Here is a 13,632-nt window from a genome sequence, read left to right on the forward strand (position 1 = left end):
GTCGCTCTAGCCCGGCACCATGCCAGGCGTGCACGTCTATGCTGTGGAGTCAATGGTAGTCTTCTGAGCGGACGCCGGGAGTGCAGGCCTCCTTCAACCAATCGACGGGAAATTGTTCTGGTCGATATTGGAACAGCCAGGGTGTCTTGCACATGCTGAAGAATGGTGGTTGACGTGGCGTGCGGGGCTGCCACCACTTGGCGGCGGATGCGCCGATCCTCGCGTGCTGACGTCACTCGGGCTGCGCCTGGACCCCTCGCACGTGCCACATGTCCCTGCGCCAACCATCTCCGCCACAGGCGCTGCACCGTGGACACATCCCTATGGGTATCGGCTGCGATTTGACGAAGCGACCAACCTGCCCTTCTCAGCCCGATCACCATACCCCTCGTAAAGTCGTCTGTCTGCTGGAAATGCCTCCGTTGACGGCGGCCTGGCATTCTTAGCTATACACGTGTCCTGTGGCACACGTCAACACGTTCTACAATTACTGTCGGCTGAGAAATCACGGTACGAAGTGGGCCATTCGCCAACGCCGTGTCCCATTTATCGTTCGCTACGTGCGCAGCACAGCGGCGCATTTCACATCATGAGCATACCTCAGTGACGTCAGTCTACCCTGCAATTGGCATAAAGTTCTGACCACTCCTTCTTGGTGTTGCATTTGCTCTGTCAGTCAGTGTACATAAGAAGAATGCCCCCATAATAACAGTCCATAAGTAATGTGTGACTCGAAGAGACCAAAATAGCCCATCCTTAGGTAGTCACTGCTAACTAAATCCCTCAACTTCCATATCAAATAGGCCACTCATGATATTTTTTACAAACATGATCCATGTGTGTTTCCCAGTTCATTTTAGCATCGATATGAAAACCCAAAAGTTTGACTGACTGACTTTCAATATCTTTGGATAATCCTAGTGTGAGAAATTGAGTTTTATCCTGATTGCACAACAGCCTATTGGATGAAAACCAATGCATTGCAGTTGCGAGAGCTTACTGTGACATCTGATGCAAGCCTGAGATGCTCTGGTGTTTTGTAATTATCGTTGTATCGTCCGCATACGATATTAGAGCATGATATTTGACATTTTGCGGTAAATCATTGACTGCCAGGAAGAATAAAAATGAACCGAGGACAGAGCCCTGTGGCACACCAGTTGTGACTTTCTTCAAAGGGGAATACCTATTTTTAATTGAGACAAACTGATATCTGTTATTTAAGTATGACTTAATTATGTTCAGTGAGGGATACTCGACACCATACATCTCAAGCTTTGCAAGTAAAAATTTCATAATTAATACAATCAAAAGCTTTACTTAGATCAGATAACACCAAAGAGATCGCCTGCTTGTTTTCAAAAGCTGTTAATATCTGATTAACAATTTCAAGAAGAGCAGTAGTAGTATATTTACCTCGTCGAAACCTAAACTGACATTCGGATAATAGATTGTAAGTTTCAAAATAGTTGCTAAGTTGATTGTACAAAAGTGATTCAAATATATTAGAAATTATTGGAACAACTGAGACTGCACGATAGTTCTGAAGAAATCCTTTGTCCCCACTTTTAAATACTGGAATAACTTTAGAAATTTTAAGTAGGTCAGGAAAAACTCCAAACTGTAAACACTTCTTAAAAATAAAAGCTAGAGGTTCAGAAATCAAATGTATTATTCCTTTGATGACGTAATTAGATAACCAATAACAATCCATACTCTTAGAGTTTGATAATTTTAAGCTAACTTTAATTACTTCATCAGAGGTGATTTCAACCCAGTTGAAAGTGTTACGGCAGGGGTGTTGATTGTGAATAAAGTCACTCGCAGCTGTACCTGTTGCCTTAATTTGATATCCGATTTCTTTTACAGAATTTAAGAAATAATTATTCAGTTCTTCCGGATCGAGGAATGTGTCTTGAGTTCGAGTAGGGATGGTTTCTTGTACTATAACATCCCATGCCGCCTTGCATTTGTTGGGTGCATTCTCAATATATTTTCACATGCTAAAGTTTTAGCATGGATAAGTTTTCTTTTATATAACTTTTTACAATTAAGATAAGCTTTATACACGCCGGTTCCTCCTTGACATGAGTTTTTATAAATTATATACAGCAAAAGCATTCTCTCTCTATACTGGGTCAATTCATCAGTATACCAGTTCAACTTCTTGATTTTAAGTTTACCATTACGACTAATTTTTAACAGTGGTGAACATAAATGCCACAATTCAACCAATTTATTTAAAAAGTTTCCAAATACAGTTTCAATATCATTTTCTCGCATTTGAAATTCAAATCAAAGCCCCAGTTAATTTGTTCCAAATTTTCAATAAATATGTTAATATAATCATCACACTGACTTTTTACCCACATCAGAACAGTTTTGTCATTGTAAATTATGTCAGGCTGGTTAAGATGTAATGGTATAAGTAAGGGGCCATGATCTGCAAAACCCCCTCCAACAAGTCTAAGTTTATACAAATCTCTTGAAAAATTTACAATAATATTATCCAAACATGCATTATTACGTGTAGGTAGCTTGTTTGTGCAAGCTGAATTTAGAGTTCTTAGTAAATTCAGAAAATTTCTAGAAATCTGCCCATCTGAATATGCCATCTCTATGTTAAAATCCCCACAAACAGCAACTTTGGCCTTAAACTTCAATTTTTTTTCATTACTAATTCAAAATTCTTAAGAAATACTTAAGCATCGGCACTTGGAGATCTATACAAACCAACAATTATAAAATTCTTATCAACCAGCTTCACACAACTAAATTCTCCCTCTAATTCTACACAGTACCGTATTGACTTACATCAATTTTTACAAATTTAAAACACTCTCTAACTAAAATCCCAGCTCTCCCATTTTCCTTTTTACTCCTACAAAACATATCTGCAACAGTATATCCACGGGACACAAAATATTCTACTAGTTTTCCTGGTTGGTATTATAACCCAAGGGTGTTGCATTTTTCTAAGTACATATCTTATGATTAATAAAATCATGAACAATATTAGCAATTTTTCGTTTACCGGAACTGTTTAGATGGAGGCCATGTTTTGTATAACAGTGTCTCTCGAAACTGCTACATTCAATAACCTGAGTATTCCGAAAATGTTTACAAATCTTAACAATATCTGTATTGACCTTATTCACATGGGCGCCCGCAAGGGGGGGGGGGGGCATGACCCCCCCTCTGGAATTCTAAAAATGTTCGTGTTCAATTGGTTTAATATCATACAAGTTTATTTCATAACCTGAACTTACTGACAGTCATCTAGTATCTGTTATAACCGAAAAGTTCTGTAAACAATTTAATGTTGCTGACGTCATGTCGGTTTTTATATTCAAGAAAATTGTTAATGTCCCCCCCCCCCCCCCGCCACCCCTGGAAACGATCCTGCGGGCGCCCATGCTTGTTCACTTCAATGTTCACACACGAGTCTCTACTCAAATCATACCTGTGGGGCACGTTCACTACAAAGACGTTAGTGAGAGTCAACTTTCCTAGTGTATATAAAAGTAGTGACCTTACATTCTTGGCGTCGTCATGAGCTACATCATTCGTCCCACCGATGATAAGCACTGCATCGCCGCTCCCGAAGTTCCTAGCCGCTTCGTCTACCTTTCCCAGGACATTGCTGATAGAAGCTCCTGGATATATTTCTCCGGTTGCTGCTATATTGTCGTCGTTTATCATTCCCGTTTATCACCAAACACAGCTACCTTTGCTAATTTAGGCCTAGCTGGGTCTCGATTCTGAAGTCCAGGCCTAATTTTTAACCTCGGCACGGCAATGGCAGCGGCAGCGGTTCGCGATCATTTGGTTTCACGCGCGCGATCACTTTCTTCCAGAATTAAATTAATTAGGGCAGAAAACCTATTTCTGATGTTTATTTCCGGAAATTCACTTGTAGATTTCTTCTTAGCCGGCCATCCATGAACTACTTGACACCACATGCTCGAGTTTGTTACTGGTACCGGTATATCACTCGAAAAATGGTTAGTCCCGAATTCTAGAGATTGCAGTATTTCTTTTAATTCTTGATTTTCTACTTTAAAAGCCTCATTGTCCTTTTGTAGAATGTTTAAAATTTCTAATGCACTTTTGTATTCTTCATCGTTTATTTTTTGTGCTTCATCGTCAACACCGTTGCCAACTACTATACGCGCACTTTTTCTTGAGCCCGATTTTTACGGGGTAAGTAGGGAGCGCTGACGGTTCCGGTTATACTGCCAACTGGATGGAAATGAAATCTGAATTGAATCGATAATATGATCGATCGACATAAATTTTCTAAACATTTATTATCTTACGCCAACAACTCTGTCACACATACATTATTTAACATTATATAACATTTCTCGATGCGAATCTTGTTCCTAGCATGAATTCTATAGTTTGGCTTTGCTGTGTAAACATCAGTACTAGTTTGTAAAGAGTACGCCAGATGTCGCACAGCGATGCATAGTTTGTGTTTCAAAGATTGCCGATATCGATGTCGAAGATAACCGAGGTCTACCGATTCAGCACTAGAGAGCTCAGGGCTCAAGAAAAAGTACGCGTTTAGTACAACATTCCGAACACACTGCTCACAAATCCAGTCAACACTTTCTTTAGTTTTTACGTCTGTAGGGCAATTTCCGCACTTATAATGCCACCATCGATCTTATGAATCACACAACATTCCATTATTCACTAATCTTCGACATTTTCCGCACTTTTCGTCACATTTTAGATTAATTTACTCGGAGGATAAAACACTATGTCGCCATTACAGGGCGGCATTTTGAAAGAAAAAAAACCAAACAAACCAGTTCGTGCCAGTAGATCTACCGACACAAGGGTGACGTATCTGAGCACATTCAAATACCACCGGACTAAACCCGTATCGAACCTGCCAAATTGGGATCAGAAGGCCAAATAAGTAATGTTATTAATATTAGAATAGAGAACATATTCAGTGGAGTGGGTGAGAGACGCCGTGAACGGATATTTTCATAGTTTATTATGCGTAGCATTATCGTTCTCAAGTCATTATCAAATTTAGGTTATTCCTTTTGCTCATTCATTATGATTTTTTATATCGTACCGCACTATCGCAATCCCATAAAACCTCAGCGACCACTTGTATGCATGCTTCATCAATCCAAGAGCGGACGAGAGAGAAAACGCGTGACGTCATGCTGTCATCGAGCCTTCGCAAGCGAAACGAGTCCGAGCCTAGACTCGGAAGTGTCGAGTACCGCGATTCCAGGCATCACTCGCGAACATCACTATGAAACAATAATATCCTACTACCATCGTAGTGATGGGTTGAAGTCGGACTCGTTGACTGAATGGTCAGCATTGACGCCTTCGGTTCACAGGGTCCCGGGTCGGGGATTTTAATCGCATCTGATTAATTATTCTGGCCCGGGGACTGGGTGTTTGTCCCAACACTTTTCTCTTCATATGCACACTACACTACCAGCTATCACAAAAACACGCAATGGTAATTAATATCAATACCTCCATATAGGATTGGTGTCAGGAAGGGCATCCGGCCGTAAAACAGGGTCAAATCCACATGTTCGAACCAGTGACCCCACAGTTGTGGGAAAAGCTGCAGAAAAAGAAGAAGATTGTAGTGCTGGGTTGAATGAGCTCTTTTGAAAGAGCTAGATCATTCGTGGCTTTTAACTGAGAGTCGTTCAAAAGAGTCAGTTCATTCATGAGCTGGGATTGGGAACAGGGTTGCAGGTTATTACTAGATTTAGAACTTAATGGGATTTTATTATTATTGTCACATACATAGTATTAATATAGGCTACTTGTTGATATTTCTTGCTATAAGTTGCAACATTACTATGCTACCATCCATCAGAAGTGCCGGCCAATTCCTTCCCATTCCTAGGATTTTCCTATCCCATCGTCGCCATAAGACATATCTGTGTCGGTGCGACATAAAGCAAATAGCAATAGTAATTAATATCCATACCCTAATTAGGGTGAGTATACATTTATATGCACTAATCATTTAGGAACAAAATGCAAAATAAATTATATTTATATCTTTATTCATTTGACTTCAAGTTACATTCTTTTAAAGGGTGGTATTTATGCTGCTGTGCCTATTGGGATTTAAAGGACTCTGTCAGAAAACACGGTAATTACGGCAATAGTCGCCCTTGTGTACGTTTGTTGGCAAGCATTTGAAATGGCCTCGCCAATCGAGAATCCCGCCGACTGTGAAGTCTGGTCTGTTATTCATTTTCTGAGTGCAAAAGGTTTGAAAGCTACCGATATTCATCGTGTCATCTGTGCAGCTTACGGACCAAACATTATGAGCGATGGAATGGTTAGGAAATGGGTTCGAGTATTTAAAGGTGGCCTCAAAGATTTGCATGATGAAGGACGGAGTGGGCGACCCAGTCATTAGTGAAGATTTGGTGCAGGCAGTTGACCAAGCAGTGAGAGAAAACAGACGCTTTGTGATTACGTCGTTATCTGACGCGTTTCCTGAAGTTCCTCGAAGAACAAAAGGTGCGGCATGCTCAGTAAGGGTGTCCTTTTGCTTCATGATAATGCCCGCCCACATGCGGCTCGCGGCCAACTTCTATGAGGATGGTATGCAAAAGCTCATTGTACGATATGACAAGTGCCTCAATATTGGTGGGAATTATGTTGAAAAGTAGAGTTATGTACAGGCTTTCATACAGAAATAAAATTGTTAAATAATCTCCATTTGTTTTCATTTATTTCAAAATGGTACTTACTTAAAAAACATGCCTCGTACTATGGAAAGGAATATGCTACATAGGACAACGGGAATTTTCCTAAATGGAATGATGCACGAGTGTAGCCTCTGTTGGTATGGACATGTTATGACAATGTCGTCAACACCTTAATGTTGATGGACCATGTGGATGACCAAAGTTGCAGTGGTTGGCACTGGCAATAGTGACCTGAAGCTCCAAAACAAACCTCCAGAAAATGCAGCCAGTAAAAGAGTGGAGTTCATTGATCCATATAGCAGACCTTACCATCAGAACAACATTTCAAAGGATAAGGAAAAGGAGTGAACAAAGCACAATTTGTGAAACGAAAAATTGTACAGTACATTCATTTCTGGTTTAAAAAAAAAACCCAACTACATTCCATAACAGTAACAATGAACTGTCATTTCCCAGAACTCACATGAGCCTAGTCAGATCCAGCTAGCAATTCGAGATGTAATGAATTTCAAAGCTGTTTCATATTTTGAAAGAAAGTGAACGGTTCGGAAAAGTAAGGACTAGGAAGGTCATGTTCATAGCATAGACCAGTGAATAGTCCCAGTACTTGCCTGATGTGAAAATTGGGTTCAAATTTATATACCCCAGAACGATGATGATGATGATGATGATGCTGTTATTTAAAGGGGCCAAACACCTAGGTCATCGGCCCCTAATAGTACGAAATGAAATGAAAAAATTAAAAGTCCAAAAACATCCACTGACCAAAATTCAAAACACGAGGACGAAGAATGAATGAATGGATATGAATTAAAAACGATTAGTGGAACTGACCCACAGTGCCTCACATGCACAGAAGCTGGTGTAGAATGATAGAATTACTAACCAAGGGACTGCTTCTAGAGCACAATACTGAATCGATGATACCTGTAGTCAAATGGGGTCCAAAATTAAAGTCAGCGGCCCCTCACAATGGTACTTATCGCTAGGAAAGTAGAACCATGGTATTTGTTATGTTGCGGTACTGATCAAGAGTAGCGTAGACTCGCAGTATTCCACACATTATGGTACTACTCACAGGTAAGGAAATGCGCACACGTATTACAGACCTACCCTGTTTCGCACATTGCGGCACCATTTACAGGCGACACAAACCTATGGTGTTCATCACATAAGGGTACTAACCACAGGGACTCGTAATATCACGTGGTGTTCCTCATATAGTGGGTACTAATCATAGGCAAGCCAGAACCAAGGGTTCCCTCATCCCATTGTGTCGCTCATATAGTGCTACTAATCACAGGTACTGTAAAAGTCGTCGAGACCTTGTTTGCTACTAATCACAAACCTATTTGGTACCCAACATAGTGGTACTACGCGCAAGTAAAACTGACCCATGGTGTTCTCTGCGTGGTGGTACTAATCACAAGTAGTTTCACGGCTCTAATTTGATCACCCCTTGGTTGCCCCTTTTAGTCACCTCTTACGACAGGCAGAGGATACCATGGGTGAATTCTTCGTTTGCGCCCCCCATCCACAGTACCCCAGAATGCATGTCAACAGCTATTAAGGGCACATGTCTGTGAAGACCACAGTAAAGTAGTGAAAAATCACCATCTTTGCATCATAAACTGGACAGAAATACTTATTCTAGGTGGACAAAAATCATCATATGCAATGAACATTGTAGATTGTTATTAGCTTAATAGTTACTGGTTATGCTTCAAGATTAATTTTATGTGACAGTTTGTTCCTTTCAAATGTTTCCTAAGGCTGCAAATTCACTTTAAACTGTCGGAACGGTAAATTTGGTAACTACTCATGTGCATGAATTATGATTTTACACCTGCTACCCACAGCATGAAAGTACAAAGTAGACTACAATCATCATATTTGCTAAAATAGGTTTTTTTTTTTTTTTAATAAGAAAATTTCAAATATTACTATCCAAATTTTGTCGAATATTTTATGGCCTATTTTTCATAAATAAAGAGCTACATTCATGATTGTAGTTCATGATTAAGACAATTGCACATTAAAACAGTGGTCTATCATTACTGGTTACTAAGATATTGGACTTACATTTTTTTTACTTTGAACTGCTCTCCTGTAAAAGTCTTTCTTTTTTTGGATATTACTTTTACTATCTCTGTAACTATTAATGACATACAAACAAAATTTGGCACACTGTTTTAATGTGCAATTACCTTAACCCATTCGCCTCGCATTTAAATACCATAGGAGTTCACTAAGAAATCACATTTAAATACCGCTCTGCGGCCGTCGTCATCACACTATTATTTAGAAAATCATACAAAACCAACCAGTAAATATTCCTTTCTGAAAATTTGCATGCATGATACAGAAGTAATAAACTTACCAATGCCGCTATTTTAGTACGTCTGCTGGGTGTGGTACACCTCAAAACATTCTTCTAAGTGAAGAGCTACGCCACACTTTTTGCACTGCCAGCAACTTTCGCTTCTTTTACCCCGGCTGTAGCACACAACACACCTTCTTGTGAATTTTGATTTCTTCTCTGTAGGGGGAATACGCATGGGAAAGTGGGCCCATAATTTAGCTTGTAATCTGGTTGGGGTGGTGCTCGCTGAAGGTCGACCTCGAACCGAGTACTCCGGCAACTGAACAGTCTCTAGTAGCTGCTGCGCAATGCTAGTTCGGAAGTCTGTGTAGCTCGTCTTTCTGTTAGCAGCGATCTTGTGATACACAGTGAAGGAATTGAAAATACACATATCTAGGAGATAAAAGAATATTTTCCTATATCCTTTCACTGTGCGTCGCATGACGGGGAACAGAGCTGTAACCTGATCCTGAAGGTCAACACCACCCATCCCCTTCTGGTATTCAAGGCCACACTTGGGCTTTATCGCTTCTTCCCTCGGAGTTTGTCCTCTCTTTCGCCTGAGTTTGCCTGTCCCTGTCATGTCAGCTGATTTGTGTTTAGTGGTGAGAAAGCAAACATCCTTGTTATCTTTCCACTTCACACACAACATACTGTTGGCAGCCCACGTCTCATACTCTCCACGTTTTAGTTTCTTCTTACTGATATCGCGAGGCATGTCTTTTCGGTTCTGTCTAACAGTTCCAATTACATTCATCTGCTTGTCGTGTAGCCTTTTGAATAAATCTGGGGAAGAATACCAGTTATCTAAAAACAATGTATGTCCTCGGCCTAACAAGGGTTCACACATGTTGAGCACGACGTTTGTACTCGCTGGCAGACTTGGATCCGTTACATCATCACCTACATAAATTTTGAAAGACAGACAGTAGCCAGAACTTGATTCACAAATTTTGTAAATTTTTATTCCAAACCTAGAACGTTTAGACCTATTACACTGGACATATGAAAGGCGGCCTCTGAATTTCATTAGACTTTCATCTAGAGCAATGTCTTGTGAAGGTAAATATAATTCTGAAAATTTGGAGCAGAAATGTTGTATTATAGGCCTAATCTTTCTTAGTTTGTCACTACTATCGACTTGTTCATCGTCAACAAAATGTAAAAATCGTGAAATTATAATAAATCTTCCCCTGCTCATGGTTTCACGAAAAATTGGAGTGTTTATACACCTGTTTTTACTCCAGTATAACTGTATTCTTGACTTTCGCACTTGTGACATTAGTATAACTAACGCAAAATATGCCCTAATTTCGTCGGGTGTAGTCTCAAACCATTTGTCATCGTCTTTCAACTTTTTTCTGTCAGGATTGCTCAACTGTTTTGCTGCATATGAATTTGTCTCGACAGATATATTGTCAAACAAAGGGTTCATGTATTCACAAAAAACTGAGAGTTCAGATAGTGGTTGCGTATCAAACTTTTTCAATAAATTTTCACTAACCCCACTGTATTCACTAAACTTATGTACAACAGGTTTATTGTCACTTTTTGTCCAGTTCCAGTCAGTCAAGTTAGTCTGTGCCGAGGTACGAGCTCGTTTCGAAAGACTCGGCACACCGTAGTTATTTGCTTCACTTTCCGTGTCATCAGAACTATTATACGCATCGCTAGTACTCGAACTAAGGACTTCAGGGTCTATTTCGTCGTCACAAACATCACTGCCTTCAATATCACTCTCTAAAACACTATCTATTAGCTTTCGTATTCCTTCTTCATCAACACCAGCATATCTGCTTGACGCCATGATGGCAACTGACATGAGCGAAATTATGTGAAAAAAGATTCTCTTATCTCTTGTTCCGGAAGTGTGCGAGAACCTGGTGAAAGGGAAAAAACCGAAGCCACATGTGTAAACTTCAGCTCAGAATGCATACAAGTGGCGTCTGTGGGTTATTGACTGAACTATATGAATTGATGCACAGCTGTGCATCGCCGCGAGCAGAGCTTGTCATTTGATTCATATGCCACGAGTAACTATGACGAGCTAGGGTCGTCAAATGATGCGATTGGGTTAAAAATGGTCTAATAACTAATGAGCTAATAACAATCCACATTGTTCATTCATTGTTGTTTGAGTCATCAATCCACAAAATGGTTTGATGCAGCTCTCCATGCCACCCGGTCATGTGCTAACCTTTTCATTTCTACATAACAACTGCATCCTACACCTGCTTGTCATATCCATACCTTGGTCTACCCCTACTGTTCTTACCCCCTACACTTCCTTTCGCTGTGAGCTTGCATCCGGGAGATAGCGGGTTCGAATCCCACTGTCGGCAGCCCTGAAGATGGTTTTCCGTGGTTTCCCATATTCACACCAGGAAAATGCTGGGGCTGTACCTTAATTAAGGCCACAGCCGCTTCCTTCCAACTCCTAGGCCATTCCTATCTCATCGTCGCCATAAGACCTATCTGTGTCGGTGCGACGTAAAGCCCCTAGCAAAAAAAAAAAAAAAACCACACTTCCCTCAAAAACCAACTGCACAAGTCCTGAATATTAAGATGTGTCCCATCATTCTAACTTTTCTTCTCGTCAAATTTAGCCACAATGATCTCCTCTCACCAATTCGATTCAGTATCTCTTCATTTGTGATTCAATGTATCTATGTCACCTTCAGCCTTCTTCTGTAACACCACATTTGAAAAGATTCTGTTTTCTTTCTTTCTGAGCAAGTTATCATCCATGTTTCACTCAGATACATTACCACGCTCCAAACGAAAGGCTTTAAAATCATTTTTCTAATTCCTATTTCAATATTCGAAGTGAGCAAATTTCTGTTCTTAAGAAAGGCCTTCCTTGCTAGTGCTAGCCTGCATTTTATGTCCTCCTTACTTCTGCCATCGTTAGTTATTTTACTACCCAAGTAACAATATTCATCTACTTTTTTTAAGACTTAATTTCCTAATTTAATATTTCCTGCATCACCTGACTTTGTTCGACAGCACTCAATTTCTTTTGTTTTGGACTTATTTATTTTCATCTCGTACTCCTCACCCAAGACTCCGTCCATACAATTTAGCAACTTCTCCGTATCTTCTGCAGTCTCAGATAAAATAACAATATCATCGGCAAATATCAGGGTTTTGATTTCCTCTCCTTGGATTCTGATTCCCTTTCCAAATTCCCCTTTGAGTTTCGTTACTGCCTGTTCTATATAAACACTGAAAAGGTTTTTTTTTGCTAGGGGCTTTTACGTCGCGCCAGATAGGTCTTATGGCGACGATGGGATAGGAAAGGCCTAGGAGTTGGAAGGAAGCGGCCGTGGCCTTAATTAAGGTACAGCCCCAGCATTTGCCTGGTGTGAAAATGGGAAACCATGGAAAACCATTTTCAGGGCTGCCAATAGTGGGATTCGAACCTACTATCTCCCGGAAGCAAGCTCACAGCCGCGCGCCTCTACGCGCACGACCAACTCGCCTGGTACATTGAAAAGGAGGGGGGACAAACTGCAGCCTTGCCTCACCCCTTTCTGGATTGCTGCTGCTTTTATGTTCATTCATAGCACATGTCAATTTATTTCCCACCTAGAATAAGTAATAAAAATGATATTTGCTTTACGTTCCACTAACTACTTTTACGGTTTTCGCAGATACTGGGGTGCCGGAATTTAGTCCCTCAGGATTTCTTTTACGTGCTAGTAAATCTACAGACACGAGGCTGATGTATTTCAGCACCTTCAAAACACCACTGAGCCAGGATCGAACCTGCCAAGTTGGGGTCAGAAGACCAGCGCCTCAACTGGCTGAGTCGCTCAGTCCGGCCCTAGAATAAGTATTGCTGTCCAAATTATGATGGCAAAAATAGTGACTTTCCACTACTTTACTGTGACCTTAAGCCAAGCCCCTCAGTATTATAGCCAGGGCAAGAATTTGAAGAGTTATCTAAAGCATGAAGAATCGAAACCTAAATAGAAAGATGTAAAACTTGTAGGTCAGCTCTGGAAGAGAAGACATTAAGGTACAAGGACAGTCTCTGTCTCTTGATACACTGTCGTCTTGAAATAGCTTGGCTCTCCCCCCATTATCCTAATTCTTTACATCCATTTCTTCTTGGCACATGACAAACTTATTGTTGCTTCCCACTGTCATCAGCAGAACAGGTTTCAGTGCATACTTTTACAAAACATCTTTTCTTGACGGGTAAGTGTAGGATAATACAAAAGTTGGATAAGCAAAGGAAAAGGAAGGAGACAAAACTAGGAACACTGGAAAAATATGAGGGTAAGTCAATAAGTATCTGCAATTTTGCTCGAATTGTTTAGGTTGGCTCTATGGCGTTGAAGTGTTAACCAGCCGCTAGATGGCACCATTGTCTATGTCTGTTGTAGGTTTCAGCATTATCAGATCAGTACAGCTTGCACTGTTGCGACGTAAAGATGGCTGTGCCACTCTCTGTTTGCACCAAGGAAGAACAGCAGAACCATGGCTAATGTGCATATGGTTTGCCACGTCATCAACAGTCACTCGTCTGTTAATCAGGATCATATC

Source organism: Anabrus simplex, chromosome 13 (assembly GCF_040414725.1).
Source record: "Anabrus simplex isolate iqAnaSimp1 chromosome 13, ASM4041472v1, whole genome shotgun sequence".
Classification (NCBI taxonomy): domain Eukaryota; kingdom Metazoa; phylum Arthropoda; class Insecta; order Orthoptera; family Tettigoniidae; genus Anabrus; species Anabrus simplex.